Raw genomic sequence first — 17,355 nt, 5'->3', positions numbered from 1 at the left:
TCTTTGAACTACAAACCAATAGCCAACATTATGAAATGATAGAATAGTTCTTTACCATTAAATCTAAAATCCTCAAAAAGTCTCTACTTCAATTTAAGGAGCAGACCCTTGTTTACATACTGTAAGATCTAATTCATTCAGCTAAAGGAATCTCAAAACTAGGACTTCAGGGCAGGGAATGAAAGTAAGTTTTATATGGGCATATTAGATCACAGACAAATTCTACACTAGGTTATATAAAAATACCTTCCCAGAATTTTTTCTATAGTTGATCAGTTGCAGAAAAGTTTATTTATGCCTTAAAACATTTTACATTCTTGTATGAACTTGAAGAATATAACAGCTAAATAGATTAATTGAAAAGAGATAATCTTGAAGGTGAAAATAGACTGACAGGCTTGTAACAGAAAAACTTTGGCGTCTGAATTTTTGCCTCTAGACAAAGCATGGACAGCACACATGAAAGTTTTGCCATAACTTTTTGCTCTGTGGATTTCTGTTTCCTATTGGTTTGGGAGCTGACAATTTCACAAGAAACTATCAAGCGTTTGCTGGTTTGTTGTTTGAAACCAGAAAAATATTTCAGTTTCTTAGAGAAACCAGTTGAGGAAGCCTCATAGAGTTCCTTTGCCTTATGCATGTTTTATGCTGTGTTTTGAGGGTTGCCTGAATCTGAAACTCCAAACTAAACAAGAGTAAACAAAGCACAAAATGCAAACGTGAAACACAATGTTGGATGACATTTGCAGAAAACAAAGGCGATGGTGCAGCAATGAGTTCTCGGTGGAGTCTATTAAGTCAAGTGTGTGGGAGTTTTGTTTTTCTTTTAACAGATACCAGGCTTGTGGCTTACTTCAGCAGATTTCCAGATAGGTCTGTTTGTATTTCATACCAGCAAGCCCTCATCTGACTGATCTTACTGAGGTACTCCATCTTCAGTACAGAGGATTAAGTTCCAGCAAAACTATGCAATGTACAAACACTTCTTCTGTTGACACTGTCCTTCTGTTGCTTCCATGTTATTTTCAAGTCTACTAAACAACCACTTTTAGAGTTATCTATTACAAACTGCTCCAGAATTCAAGACCTTGTGCTAAAAGGGATCAGTCCAAGACACATGGGTGGAATTGCTTGTTGACCATTTTTCCAAAATGGCTCAGAAGGAAGAGTTTTCAAAGATATGAATAGCTCTTTTTAAGTCACTCTCCCATTATTTGACATGGTTTAGAAGTCTAGCTGTTTTTTATTCTTTCTTCGTTTCCAAGAATTCTGGGCAGTGGAATCTTTTAATGGTTGTATTCATTAGTGACAGTCATGATCTCCAGGGGATCAGGAACAAAAAGTTACTCACAGCTCTGGACAGTCAAAGACAAGGTGGAAGTCAGAGAAACTCATCTGTTTTTTTTTTTAGAGAACATCAATCAAATCTGAAGCTTTTTTCCCCCCTCCCTCCTGAATTCTTTACAAAATTCATGATGAACCATATATGTGTAAAAGCCTGGATAATGCTACCCAAATCAGTTTCCAGTGAAACTAATTCAGACATTACCATCTATTATAATTATTCTTGATCATAGGTCCAAGCAGCAGAGAAAACGTGAAAAATGAGGGGTCAAAGAACTTTTGATGTCTTAATCTTGTATCTTTTGGAAATCTTGCACTGAACCAATACAATTAATACTTATGCAAAGGCAAAAAAATCCATATATTCAAAGACCCATATATTTTAGCTTCAACTTTGCAAACAAGTTTCCATGATTACAAAATGACTGCTTTGTTTCAGGTTATTTACAGGTAGAATACTTTCCCCCCCATAGTGGAGTTTATTTCTAAGTGAATTTTGGAAAGTGAACAGAGTACTGAATTTTCATAGCAGTCTGAACTGAGTATATCTGATTGAATCATCTGGAGATTTAGTCTCATCATGAAGGCTTCCTAATTGTACTCTCCTCAGACAGACCAGAATTAATTCTTGCTATTCTTTGCCTGAAATGTATCTGGGCTGATACACTGATAATAATTTTCTTATCTCAGAGACAGATAGCTAAAGAGAGAGCCTGGAAAAATAAAGGGAAATGTTGAAGGTGATTATCATAATGAGAATATTAATTAGCTCCATTTCAAACACCAGTTGTTGTTACATGAATCAGCAAGCAACTTTCCAAGTGGATTTTATAAGCTTCTTTTTCTCAAGCTGTCATTAAAGTCAGAAGGTGCCTTCTCTATAAGGAAAAGAACGCTTGATTTCAATACTTGGAAAAGGAGTGCAGTTAGAGACCCATAGAATCTCTTCTTCTTAAACCTTCAGACATTTCCTATACATGATCACATGATTAATAGGAAATAATACAGTTTAAAAAAAAAAATGAAGATTGGTGACTTTCCTCCTTTCAGTAAGCAGGGAGAGGTGGTACATAGCCAGGCAATGTTTGCGCATGGTGAGTACCAGGAATCTGGAATCCCACCATAGCCTTCTAATAATATGAAGAGAAGCAAAGGAAGCAACTTATCTCCTCCTGCCTTTCGTAAGAGGATACTCAAGCTCTCTCAAGCCTCTGAACTCTGCCTTCTCTGGACACCATCAAATGGCTCATGGTTTATCTTGTTATGCCTACAAAATGCCACTATATCAAGATGCAGCTGAGGCTGCTGCTCTAGGGAGAAAGTGCTCCCTCCACACTGCTCAGATGTGATTCTGAAACAAGGGCTTTGGGGTTTGTATTGGGATTATTTTCTAAATCACTTTGCAGGGCTGATTACATTTCTCTGAGCCATACTGCGAGCACTACTGCTCCTCAGGTTTCTACCAGCCATTCAGAGGGTGTTGTAATTGTTTATATCAGAAGGATCTCATTTTGTGTGTTCTTCCCATATGCCTGATCTCCCTGGCTCTCTTACATTAAGTCCCTGTTTTGGGGCAGTTGTTGTCTAGTTTAACGTCAGACTAGAAATTCAACAAGCTGACATTTACTCCCACTCCCAGACTAGTCATGAAATTCACAAGCTTAAACCCAAGCCTGAAATGCCTTACAGGACATCTCTCAGCACAGCAGGGTCTAACACTGCCTGCTACTTGCATTTAGCCTGTTTCCAGAAATGAGTTAGCCTTGTACTAATTTAAATTATACAACCCAATAGGTTTTCAAGAGTGGTATCAAATCCTGGTTAAATTCAAATAAGCTATACCCCTTCTAACTCTGCCCACTTTTCACTCAGCCAGGTAATACAGCTGAATTTATCTAACAAACTCAACTCATGAGGTCAAGCTCATTATTATTAAAAACTTAATTTTCACTTCCTGGTTTTGTTTCCCTGATAATTAATGATCTGGTAAACTATAGTAGAGGGATCAAGTTAGCCATCCAGATTACAGACACAGACACAGATTTCTAGGTTGGAAGAGACCTCAAGATCATCGAGTCCAACCTCCGACCTAATACTAAGTACTCCACTAAACCATATCGCTAAGCTCTGCATCTAAACATCTTTTAAAGACCTCCAGGGATGGTAACTCCACCACTTCCCTGGGCAGCCCGTTCCAATGCTTAATAACCCTTTCGGTAAAGAAGTACTTCCTAACATCCAACCTAAAACTCCCCTGTCGCAACTTTCGCCCATTCCCCCTCGTCCTGTCACCAGGCACGTGGGAGAACAGACCAACCCCCACCTCTCTACAGCCTCCTTTAAGGTAACTGTAGAGAGCGATAAGGTCGCCCCTGAGCCTCCTCTTTTTATTACAAATATTTTTATTACAAACAACTCCTAGAAAGAAAGAAAATAGAAGCTTAAAGCAGATTTTCTAATAGGTATGAAAATACATGAAACAGAGGTTTTGAAGAAGAGCGAAGACTAACAAGTTTTATTTTTGCTCCTTAGTAATTTTTCAAAGATGTAAGAAGAATTTGTGCCTTTGCTGTGTCTCAATATAAAACCCTCTTTCCTTTAACCCTCCCTGACAAGCTCTCAGATCACAGACAGAGCCCCACCAGTACTGTGCTTCAACCCTGAGCAAGCTTTACTTAGCATCTGCTTCCTTACCCTCATCCTCTGGCTTGCCTATCACAGCATCTGCTTGATCAGCTCCACAAAATGTCTTGACCTGTGTCCCATAACCCACTTTTATAGCTTCCCTCATGAGGCACACACCTGCTCCCACAGCTGATCCCAGAGAAGAAACACCAGCTTGCTTAGAGCCAGGGCATCAATTCTAGTTTACAGTCTTAGCTTTCCTCACCTCTGAGGCTGAAGTCCTTCCAAGTAAGAGTAACTTTCACATTTTTCTTTTCGATTTTTAAAAATATATAAGTATACATACAGATATTAGTTTATGACTAGAATAAAATAAATTTTCTTATTGCTTTCATAGTCAGAGATTCATATAGAGTTAAAATGAATAGCATGGATTTTTCTGAGCTTTCCTAAAACTGCCTTCCCAGTAGTAGCATTTACACAGGAAAACAACAACAGTTAAACTGTGATGTGAGTCACAAGGAAAAATCCTTAATTCTTACTACCATTATTCTCCTATTCATTTTTATATTACAGTAACACCTGCAAGATGCATTGCTAGGCAACATGTAACCACAGACAAAATGTAGGAAAGAGGCCTGTAAATCCATAATGACATACATTTCACTTCTAAGGGGCTGTAAAACCGGATGTCCATCTAGCAGTATCACTTGCAGAAGCTGAAGAATGCTACATTTACAATAATGTATTGAGCAATGGTACAAGGTGCTAGATGTCTCTGGGAATGTTTATATGTTGCATTTCAATGTAAGGTGTATTCTTACAGGACCTGACTCATGCATCAAGACAACCAAAAGCCATGCTAGTACTATGCCAAATCTAATTATAAATTTGGCTTGTCATTGTGCTAATGGGGTCAAGGAATATTTGCTCAATACAGTGTTGGCATATTGCAGAACATGATCTTTATCTTTTGTGATTCTAAAGATCAATCTGTTGGCATATTGCAGAACATGATCTTTATCTTTTGTGATTCTAAAGATCAATCTTTAAAAAATAATAATAAATAATAATAAAAAATAAAATAAAATAAAATAAAATGCTCTACTATTTTTATTGTCTTTTTTTTTTTTAATTATCCTCGAAAAAAATATTTGCTATGCTTCTTCTGCATTAGGTATTATTTCTTACTCACATTCTTTACACTTAAAATTTCTGTGACAGTGCATTCATATTTGCCTACCATTATTTATAATCACTTGTGGCACTCCCCATAATAGTCAAAAATCCTCTGTTGTGCTATTTGTAACAGAAGGAGACTGGATCTTTAAGAGAATTGTTTCTGAGTGCAGTCACAAGCTGTTACTCTAACAAGCAGCACACAGGTTTCCTCGTGCTTTTCAACAATTCCTCATGTCAGCTGGAATTACGTGCCCCACAAACTACCCTATTTAAATGTCCTATTTATAACTGCATGAGAATGTCTGAGTGCTCAAATCTGTAACATAAATTCACTGTTTGTCTTTGTTTCTTCTATTTCTGATTTTAAAAAATGTTTTTTCTTCAACACAGTTGTTTGCTGTCACCCATCAAGCATTTTTACCAATTTATGTTACTTTCAGTCATTTTTCATGGTAATGTTTTTCATCATTCTCACAATCTTTCTTAATTAAAACAATAAAAGATTTTCCATTTTTATTTTCTATGGGCATTTGTTCCCATATTTGATTTTTACCTTCCATTTTTACTGTATTTGTTCATGATCTTGTTTTCTTTGGTCAGGGAATCCATAGTTCCTCATGGTCTAGGTTATGCTATTTGTTTTCTTGGGATTTGCATTGCTTTTTGCCTTACCCTACATTTCCCAATATTGCATGGATCTTTTGAGCTCTTTGTTGTCACCATGACTTATTTGCTGTGTCCAAGATAAAGGCATGAGATGAATCTGCGTTTCTACATCTTAAAATCAACCAGTCCATGTATATATCACTCTATCCATCTGGTTGAGAGCACCTACACCATCCTCCCTAATCTTTCTGTCATCAGCCTCTTCCCTCTTTTTCTTTTATTCATGTTGCCAATATTCAGATTAATACATTTCTTAGTGAAAAGCACCATTATTTATGTTTATAGGAGTATGACTTGAATGCTATCACAAAAGGATGTTACAGTAAACATGAAGAAAAAGGTTTCTTATTCTCAGCCTTCACCAGTCCATGTGTAATCCTGCTTCTGCTCTCTGGAGGGAAGAGTGGCTTCCCCAAACCCTGAGTAGATAAGCAGAAACTGCTACAGAATTAACTGGAACCCTCCCACCCACAGAAAGGAGTAGGTACGTTGATACATTTCCTGAGTAAAATTGTGCCTGAGATTGTGATGATGCCCAGTGTACTTAAGTCTCTGACAATCATCTGCAAATAATAGGGAAGTCGTACGATATTCTTATAGCAATATATTAGCAAAAAAAAAAAAAAAAAAAAAAGAGCACTGGACTTCATTCTTTTATGAAGCAATTTTACTCTCCAGCTTCTGCTGCTGGAAGTTGAACTGAAGGATGGTCCTTCAGTAATGTGTAATAGCTTGGGAGTTACAGCTGCCACTTTGCCTCAGCTGGGAAGGACTGCAGATGAATCAGCACCAGCTTCCCCAGATGAAAATAGCTGTATGTCTTTTAAATTTTTAATGGAGATTAACATTTTGTCATTGCAGTGCATCACTCAGTGTAACGTGTTGAATAATGCTCCGTGTTGAATAAGGGAGCATAATGGCACGATGCACTGAAAAGATACAGTGACAAATCTCTGACATAAAGCGTGTCCTTGTTTGAACTGGTATTTGCCTTCCCAAAATAATGACAGACACATTCCCGTGATGGAGGCCATGGGATGGCTTTCCATTTATTTGCTAGTAGATGTATAAATCCAAAGAAGAAAGTTAATTAGACTCCCAGTGTGCAAGGCAGTGGAGTACACTCTGATTGCTAATTATTTTAATATAGGTAAACAGCTATTGACAGTACAAGTAATTTTCCTCCATCCACAGTTAAGAGGCTGGCAGGTATCAGTATAACAGCTCAGAGCAAACCTAAGGCAATCTAAATTATGGGTTTTAATCAATATGCAAATTGTTATTGTAAAATACATCAATGGTATTTTACTCCAGCTGGCCCATCATTCCTCAAGTATTGCAGGTATTAGTTCAGCTCTGGATGTTAGTCACTATTCTTTATCTTGACAGCCTATGTTTCTAAGTTGATATTACTTTTTTTTTTTTTTTTTTTTAGCTACATGTTCTCTACCAAGAAAACCTTCTACTTTGTATAGTTGCTCTGGCCAACTTATTTTGCAAGATGCAACGTGTGTGTTGTGTCAGACTGATGTTCAGAAGCACCTAACTGTATTTGTTTTCTTTTGGCATTGACTCCCAGAGGTAGACTGCTAGTTTTATAGCTCTAGGCTTTTGAAGAGTATTTTAGCTCATCTACCCCAGCATCTATTTGACCTTATATTTTTCAATTTACTTAAATTACCTTAAAAATAAAATTTTTTTTTTTTTAAAAAAGTTTATTACTTGAAATTTCATTTGTGCTTGCAATTGTGTGAAAATACTACACAATACCTTCAATTTTAGTAAGCATATTGCTTTTGCAGATTAATCAGCATTACATATGCTTTCACTTCAGTGAAATTAGATATAACAGTGATTTTTGTCAATGCTAACCCAAGTTCTTTTCTGTTTAATTTATTTTTAAATGTTTCTTGGGAGTGCTTGCCATTTCTGATATCCTCAGACACATCCAGCAGAGGAAAACACATAGGTCCTCCAATATTGCTCCTTCCAGATGGCATCAAGACCTTGTATCTGTGGCCATGACCAAAAATTGTATGGCTTGGATCAGTTTTGGATTAAGAAAGGACAAAAAAAAATATGGTTTTCTTGCAGTAATTAATATTTTCCCTTCTGCTAGATAGCTACAGCAATTGGCACAGGGTAGGTGGGCATATTTTTCAGATCCAGAGGCATCCAAACTGCTTGGTAAAGTCTGGGACAAATACAAAACCACTACAAAAGAGTATGAGGCAGAGAAAAAAAAATAGCCTAATACAAGAAGAAATACGGAGTAAGAAGGCCACCCCAGAATACAGAAGAAAATCCTTTCCATCAGCCTGAAAGCTCCTATTTTGTTTGGGTGGTTGTTCTGGGACAGCAACTGCTGATGCTGGAGGTGGCAGCAGGGAGGCATCTGGAATGATTAGCCTAATGGCATCGTCCATTGGCCCTGAACACAGCAAGGCAGTGGGTCAAGAAAACCCTATGAGATACCACCTTAGATGTGTCTGACACCAGAGACAGCAGAGGAGATTCACAGCAGGACTGTGAGACTTGGCAGTCCTCTAAATTCCACAATTAACCTCTGACCCATTCTGTAAATTTTGTAAGTCGATATGTTTATTACCCAAACACTGCCTATCTCAGCCCATTAAATGTTATTTAGCCAGGTTCTGTTTGGGTCTCCTATCATTTGTAGCACTGTGGTCATTCACCTGTGTCAGGTCCTCCTGTTAACCACTGCAGAATGTGGTGGTGACTTTAGGCATGGTTTGCTTAAAGTCACTGGTATCTTCCTTTCCATTGAAACTTGCCACTGGCTGTGTTCATGAAAATATAGCACAACTTCCAGGCTTTGTAGTGAAAACCAAATTGAAAACATTTTTAAAAAATCCCCTTGAAATAATTTTTCATTAATGTTAATATGCACTTGTGGACCCCTGTTCTTCAGCAACTCTGAAAGTGCACCTAAGTTCACTGCAGACACAGAAGTCAGTCCGTTACCTCTGAAACACCCAGCATTCTTTGGGCAGTAAAAAAATAAGTAAGAATAACATTGTAAAAAGTTGTCACTCTTCAGCATAGTTCAGAGAGGCCAATTCCATAGGGGTCTTTGTACAGTTATTTTTATGCATTCATTGCTCGTTGACCAGGATAATCAAATAGAATATTCCATTTGCTTCCTGCTGTTTAAGTGCCTAATTCAAAGCTAATTGAAGCCAATGGCAGATATTCATAGATTTTAATGGACCAGTCATAATCTTATCTCTACCCTTGTTGTGTAAGTTATTGTATTTATCCTGATTACTTTTATCTTTACATACACGCATGCATTTATGCATATTTATAGTTTTTACATGCATAATCATCATCTCTAAGTTGAAGTATTTGAAAGTAGTTATTAAATTAAAATATATTTCATGACAGGTATTTACATAGACTTATGACTACAATAATAGCCTATATATAGGTTCTAATATAGTATTACTTACTCTGATTTCCAGTATAACAGTTATCACTAGAAAAACACAGCTAAATGACAAGGTTTCTTTGTTACTTCAGCTACATGGGCAGAACTTAAGCTATTAATGTGATTATACTAACAGCCTATACATATTTATGCCCTAATGGCATAACTTTTCAGCTACTGTGAATAGAATATACTATGAACAAAAAGCTAAAGTACATGATATCCTTTACCTCATGGGAAAAAAATATATATATATATCTGAATAGTGTTACCTAGGGGAAAAAATGTCAAAAGCTATATAGTTGTTTTTCTATATATTAAAGTGTTTTAATTTAAAAACTGTTTTTCCTCCCATTTGTATCCACAGGTATTAATGTATTTCCATCTCCTGGTTCTAAGGCATCCAGCCTTTTAATTTTTCAGAATTTAATGAGTATTAGCAAATTGAGATAGAGATTTAAATCAATATCTTCTATTACGGTTGATGTCTCACAAGGAAGGATTCTAGAAGCACGAAGTGAAATAAGATAACCAATGATAGACACTAATATAATTCATATTCTCTCCTGTTTTCTCTGCTACCAATACTTTTGAGCATTCCTGAAGTCCTTATGGTGCTGCAAATTCTAATGTCACTTCTTGTGAATGTCTGAAACTTGTGTGAAAAATTATTCTGCCCTTCTACCTGTCTTAGTGGTTTCTTTTCCTATGCTTATCTTTTGAGAAACGTACATGCTATAAAAAGTTACTTACCCAATTTGTTGTGTTTTTATTGTCAAGAAGTTAATATTGAATGCCTGACACAAAGCAGTCAAAAGACAAATTCTAAAACAGTAGTAGTGTAGGCTCAGTGACACTCTACTTTCTCCTGTATTGAAGCATGGCACTGAAAAAAAAAAATGACGATTTTCTTAATGTAATATCTTTATATAGTACCATATATACTAATGGAAAGTCCATGTTCTCAGGTATAAGCAGCAGTGCAAGTTCTTCGTGACATGCTGTACAGCTGGGACAACACAACATTTCTGATTAATTCTGTTTTGTCATTGACTTCTGTTGGAGTAAAGACAGGTCAGTCCCAAGTGTTTGGAAAAATTTTGATTTTTTTTTTCCCCCTTCCATATAGTTAATTCAGCATATAATTACAATTCCAGATACACAATATTTGGATACTTAATAGTGTATTAAGCAAGTTACATTTAATGTTTTGATATAATTTAATCTTGCTATGTGTCAATATTTAGTGCTTAATTAATAGCATATTTACTTCTCTTCCATACGTTGGTGTGCCAATTATGAGCTTAAACACTCCTCTCCAGTTCAATACTCACGGTGGAAATTAAATATACTAAACTGAATTTGTCTTTGATGTAGCTCCATCAAATGAATTTACTTCAAGTATGTGTTTGATCTGCTATATAATGCTAATACAATTTGAAAGTAGTTTATAGATTGTAATTTCCTTCTGTGATTGTAATTGCTTCAATGGGTATTGCACATACCCAAGAAAGAGGGAAGTGCTTTAGCAGTGCTTTAGTCATAATCTCTACTTTGCTATACATGGATTATTTCAAGTTCATCACACATCAGGTACTATAAAAACTGAAATTTTACCTAAAGCACTATTTATTTTTTTTTTTTATGAAATGGATTAGTTAATAGGTTTAGCCAGTTATTTTTCATCATTTGATGAAGAATTTTGACAGATATACATTTAACTAAATTGTATTCTGTCTCATTTTCCCTTTCTCCATTAGTCTCTTGTAACATACAAAATAACTGGGTTATCTAAAGTCTGTAAATAATAAATATTTTATCCTTTTTGTTGTTGTTTTTTTTATTTTTTTTTCTTAAATTGGGATCATTGAACTTTACTTTTACAGACTTTTTTTTCTTCAGATTTTTTAGTTTTAATGAAATTCCACTGAATTTTCTTTCTCTTTATAAACATATATATTCATCCAGTAATATTAAAAGTGTATACTTTTAAAGTGGTAGATTTCAGTGAAGAAAAAATATGTCAGTGCTCTATAATTTTATATAAAATTATTTATTACTATATGCTATTATACCCGCTCATACATTACTGTTATATTACAATATTATATTATTCCATTGCATTACCCAGGGGTTTGAAGCTTCTTCGGGCAAAGTAATCATACTGCTAGCCACCCATTTCCCATTTCCACAGCACTACAACCTTATGCTGCTATTTCTCCATGGTAAGCCATAAGGTAAATTGTTTAGAAGAGGTAAGAGATAGAAGAGGCAATAGATCCATATCGTGGTCAAACACAACACTCTCCTTGTGCCATACGCAAGTGCCATGCCCTCAGCAACCTTCTGGGGAAGTGGGACTGGGAAGGAGGGTACTACATATACAGGGCTTTGTGCAATTCTGGGTCTTAACACATCTGCTTTGCTCAGGATATGTTTCTTAGGGAAGAATAAGCATTTCATTGCAGTCTAAGAACACCTTTAATGTCTGGTCTGTGCTCTCACTTCTTTTCTGTTCTTTCTCCACACACTTTATCAAGTACTCTGTGAGTCAGGGAACACAAGGGGAAAAAATCACACTCACCCACGCAACAAAATTATGGAGCAGATCACGACAGAGATCACGACTGTTCTGCAATGGAGCTGGCGCTTCAAAAATTGTGACTCTTCTGTTTCCCAGTGTTTCTGTTTCCCAACAGCTAACTGAACATTTCAGCAATTGTACTGAATCTTCAGACACAAGGAAAGTAATAACAGAGTAGAGTCAGAGAAAATCATTTACATAGCAGAAGAAAAATAAATAAATGGGATCTTCAGAAAGTGAAAAGAAATGATATATATACCAGCATGCCATTTAACAGGAAACGTTTACTTCATTTTATCTTGCAGCTTGATAAACATAAACTATATTATCAAGATAGAATTCAGTTGGACATAGAGTAAAGGGAATTCAAGTGAATCCCAAATGAAAGATAAGATCAAATTATTTTTGTCATACAATTTTTAAATGTCAGTACTTTAAATAAAATAATGTAATGACTTAAATAGCTCTTTCTATTAGGATTAGAGAAAGTTTGAACGTAGAAGAAGCAAAGGAAGATGTATAAACTAGGACAAGGGAAACATTGCCACAGTAGAACTATACTTTAGTTCTAAAATAATAATGGAAATGTTAGTGTAAAGGACTGAATTTACTCTCATTAAACTCAGAGCTAATGCTGCCTTTAGTAAGACAAAACTGAGTATAGAAGTGCATCCCACTTAAATCCACAGTGATTTCAGTTATTTCTGTTCATCTATGTGCTTTTTAAAATCTTTTGCATAAAGATACCACCCAGTTTTGTTGCCACAGGTTATCGGTCTGTCCCATTCAGTGTACTGCTGCTCCTCACCATCCTTGTTGCTGATAGAAAACAATCTTTATTTTGCATAACAGATGTCTGGTTCTGCTCTAGTTAAGAGGGAAATATTTTCTTCAGAAAAACAACATCCTTATTCACCAAGTCCCATATTTGTTTAATAAATGTTTCTTTTCTCTCTGCTGTCTTCCAGCCAATCTCCTTTGGAGACATGCAGAAAAAGCAACATTCGGTAAGAGCCCATCACCACAAATTAACACACCTCAAATGCTAAATATCAAGAATCAGGCATGCAGTTAATTGCTGACAGTTAATCCACAGAGGAAAATAACTCACAAAAGTTCAATCTAATCATGAATGTATTCAAGGAAATTATAATCTACTCATGATGATTCCATGTTGAGAAACAGACTCTGAGCTCACTGAGTGAATTATTCATTGTGAATTGTTTGTGAGTCCTACAACAGCCATATATTTTTCCTGGTATGCCACTGAAAGAAATGCATTTCCTTGCAAACACAAATGCAAATTGCAGATGCAATTGCAAAATTAGATAAGAATTACTTTGTCATTGTCACTGCACTTGATCACTGTGGCTTAAAAACAGACTGCTTTTCTACAGGCCAACATCAGAAAAAATACAGTAAAACTTTGGCCTATGGCTAAATGTTCATCTTCAATGAAAGACTGCCAGGATGGTCAGAAATGCGGCTCAAAACTATAGCTCTTAGTTCACCTATTAATCACAGAGAAATTAGATCAATGGATTTTCATTTCTCAGACCTTCCCAAAAGGTTTCCCTGTGATCAAAGATGTTCTACCTTACTTTATTATTTCCTCTCACACTTTGAACAGTCAACTTTATATTAAATTCCTGGAAAACTATCCATCAATATCAAGCCAAAAAGTAGACAGTACCTCTTTAGAAGACCCAGCAACATCTCTAAAGAAAAAAGGCTTGTTTTCAAAAAATTAGCATCTATTCTCGTGTTCTTAATTTCAGAGAAAGAAATCCCTTTGAACCAAAATTTTTCAAGAGTTGCAGTAGTTGCTGAATAAGTGGACAACATCAACCAAGAGTGTTCAGGGTATTTTGAATGCCTGCTCTCTGGCACTACTTTCTGTCAGGTAGGGATTTCTGTCGAGTGCAGTGTTGTTCCTTTAGTTAGGATGTAAAGGAGGGTTTCTAACCATCATCTCATATGTATCTTATATGAAAAAAATATATATATACGGCATGGTGAAGGAAATATCCTCTATTAATGATAGATAATATGCTACTGAAGTATAAATGCGATCTATATTTCTTCTGGTTTTGACTCAAAAAAAATACATTCAGGAGCAATAGAGAGTTCACAAAACATGCAGACAAGAAATACTCTTTCTCTAGTTGGTCTCAGTTCTTTTTCTTTTTCTTTTTTTTTTTTTCAGAGGTTAGACGGGGGTTAAGGCAGCACAGAAGAAGCTTTCAGACAAACATTTTAATGACTAGCCATTTCCACTAAGATTTAAATCGTCTTTCTTTATCCCAGAGGAAAAATAAACTAATGTCACTTTTATGGTGGAAGCTACTTTGGTTTCGGATTATTCAGAGACATCACTTGGGATCAAGATCTAGTCCAAGGTTCATTTCAAAATAAAATAAAATAAAATAGTATAAAATAACCATCAAAACCCCAAAAAAGTACAGTCACACTAACTGGTTGAATTCAAAGGCCTCAAAAACATACATATGAAACAATTTTTCATTACCCACTCCTGCCTGTTTATTAGCAACTTTTGAATATTAAAAAAAAAAAAAGAAACCTTCTAATATAATGTATGGTTTTCCCAAATTATTTCATTTCTACTGTCTATTTCAGCAAGAAATAAGGCACTGCCAGTCCATTTTTTTCTAAAACAACAATTTTAAATACAAATGTATAAAATATTCCTAAGTAATAAGGAATGAAAAACATCTATTTCATTATTTACCCCTCTACTTTCCTTTTCTATACTGTGCAGTAAAGCAGACTTGAGAAAGGGTACCTAGTCTTGAGGTTAATTATAAATAAATTAAGATTTTTGTTAAAAAAATAAAATGCTAAATGCTTTTTCACCTATGCATTATGAGAGACTTTCTAAACCTTTTCTCTGGATAAGTTTCTAGAAGGAAGTTTGGGAATTTTCTGGCATGCTTTTCCTGGCCCCTCACTAACTACATCTTACATAGATTGCTCAGCACAGCCACTGAGGACCTTTTCTGTCCCACTTACTCATATGAAGTATTTCTGTACCTTGCTCATGTGGAATAGTCGTACTGACTGTAACAGGCTGAATTGTCAGAACAATATTCAGAGTGAATAAGGGAGCAGGATTGGACCATTAGTGCTTTCCCATCGGGCTGACACAACAGTATATGCTTAAATCTAAGAATGTAATCTTGATATTCCTACTATGAAATTTTTTAAGTTACTGAGATATGCCTTCCCAGGGAACTTGGCTTTCCAGAATAGCTTTTCTCTTCTTCTTAGGATAAATTTAAATGGTCCAAACCTGGCTTGGGACAGTGTGATTGGATGCCAAAGAGCAATCCTAAACAGAGAAAAAGCTGGAAACAGCCTGAGGTACCTTAAACAGTATCCATAAGCCAATTGCCATTGTTAAATAACAGGAGATAGACATAGACACAGCAAGGATGTTGTCTCATTCTTCTTTGGCTTCAGCATGCTCTATACAGGAGAAAGGGGTGCTTGTCTCCCCAGGGATAGGGAGTGGAGTGCTGTAACTAGGATTCTGGAAGTGGGAACTGTTCTTGTGGCTAGTCCAATTGATATAATATGTTTAATATTACATATATTTTTTCTAGTATATTATAAATTTACAGCGTGATATACGTGATACAATACAATATCAAATATAACATAAACTTAATATTTTATAATAAAATAAATAAAATATATAAACATGTAAGTACATAAAATCCTAGCAATAAATGAAACTCTGGCCTGAATCTCTTCTAGCCTTTTATGTAAAAGATTCAGTATTAAGAGAATTTACATTAAATGCATGAAGTATTTTGAGACAGCAAAAGTAAGCAAATCCCACCATGTTAAAACTAAGACAAAAGTGTTCATGGCCCTCTACTGAAGGAATAATTTTAATTTCAAGAAGTATACCATGCCCCCTCTGAAAATTTTCTCCAGAATGTTCAAAAGCATAATTGCATGATTTTTTTTTTTTCACAAACTTGCTTTGTTCAAGATGATCAGTAAATGAAGCAAAAAACTAAGAAAAGAGGAAGATTACATTTCTGTGATTAAGCTATTAAAGAGACCAAGACAAGCTACAAAAATTAGACCTCTGATGAGATGTGTCACTCTGGAAATACTCAAGGCTGAAAAAAAACATTAATTCTGTGCTTCATTTTAACCTGTTTAGTATTGAACATTTCACTATTCTTTTTTTTTTTTCCCCACAAAATGTCTGATTCTTTCACCTTATTTTCAGTCTGAATAGAGTTAAATGTCCTTTGTGTTTTCATTTTTTAATTAATTTTCCATTCTGCTTAACAAAGTAATCTATATACTTAGAAATTTGAATTAATAATGTTTTCTCTCAATGGCTTTACCTGCCAGTTACTGCACTACCTATCATCTCTCATTCAACTGGTTGAATAAGCTAATTACTTCATTTGTTTTATGTAGGTGCTGTAATTCCTTTTGTCATCTTTTCATTTATAAAAATATGAATTTGATTATTTCACCATGTTCCAGTCTTTTTTATAAATATATTTTATTCAAAATACTTACCTAAACTATACTTACATAGGGATCAAAACCAGCTTTATCCTTTTAGGCTAATATTGATAGGCCATATTTTAACATAGACAAGTTGTGTCTTTCAGGTAATTTGAGGAATCTTTCTATAAAAAAGTGCAATTTCATTTGTGGCTGGAAAATATAAAAAAGTAAAAGTGAGCTGAACTTATCTATAGTGTTTTGTTGCTCTTTTTGGTGAGTATTAATCTAGCAGGATAAATAATGAAACAGTGATAAAACTGCCTCATAATACTGTTTAGTGGATACAACCCACATGTGATTAAATAGTAACATTAAACTCCTGGGCTCATGTCCTGATTTGTAATTATTGGTAATCCAGTAAAAACTATCTGTTACCTAGAACTAAAATTGAAGCAAAGACTTTTGTCTTCTGCTGCTTCATGATGTGATGAGTCTCTTCCTAAATATGAAAAAATTATAAGTTATTTCTTATATGTTTATTTTACAATGAATGCATTAGTACAGTCATTGATCTTTTCATATTGGAGAATTTTAAATTAAGGTCATTCTTATAATGTTTGATGCATAATGAGATAATTGATAAAGGTGGTTAAAGGTTATAAAATTGCAGATGAATTAGGTTGTACTTAACAAGGAAAAAATGTCTCAAAAGGTTATAATGAATTTGTCAGAAACATAGCTAAACCGTGCATCTTGCTTCTTAGTGCTTTGAAACCTTTACTTGCAACAAGAAGGTAAAGAAAAAGCAAGAAGGCCACTGATGGTAAAATTCTTTAATTTATACTGCCTTTACACACAATCTTTTCACTGTAGGCATTTAAGTAGTTCCATTAACTTTCTCGAGATAGCTCTCTCAGAAATTGTACTGAAAAATAATACAAGAGCAAGAAAAAGATCTGACTAAATGGTCTGCTATGGGGGAATCTGAAAAGATTCTGAATTAATA

This window comes from Cygnus atratus, chromosome 9 (assembly GCF_013377495.2).
Source record: "Cygnus atratus isolate AKBS03 ecotype Queensland, Australia chromosome 9, CAtr_DNAZoo_HiC_assembly, whole genome shotgun sequence".
Lineage (NCBI taxonomy): Eukaryota > Metazoa > Chordata > Aves > Anseriformes > Anatidae > Cygnus > Cygnus atratus.
The sequence above is the reverse complement of the archived record's forward strand: the minus strand, read 5'-3'. Positions refer to the sequence as shown.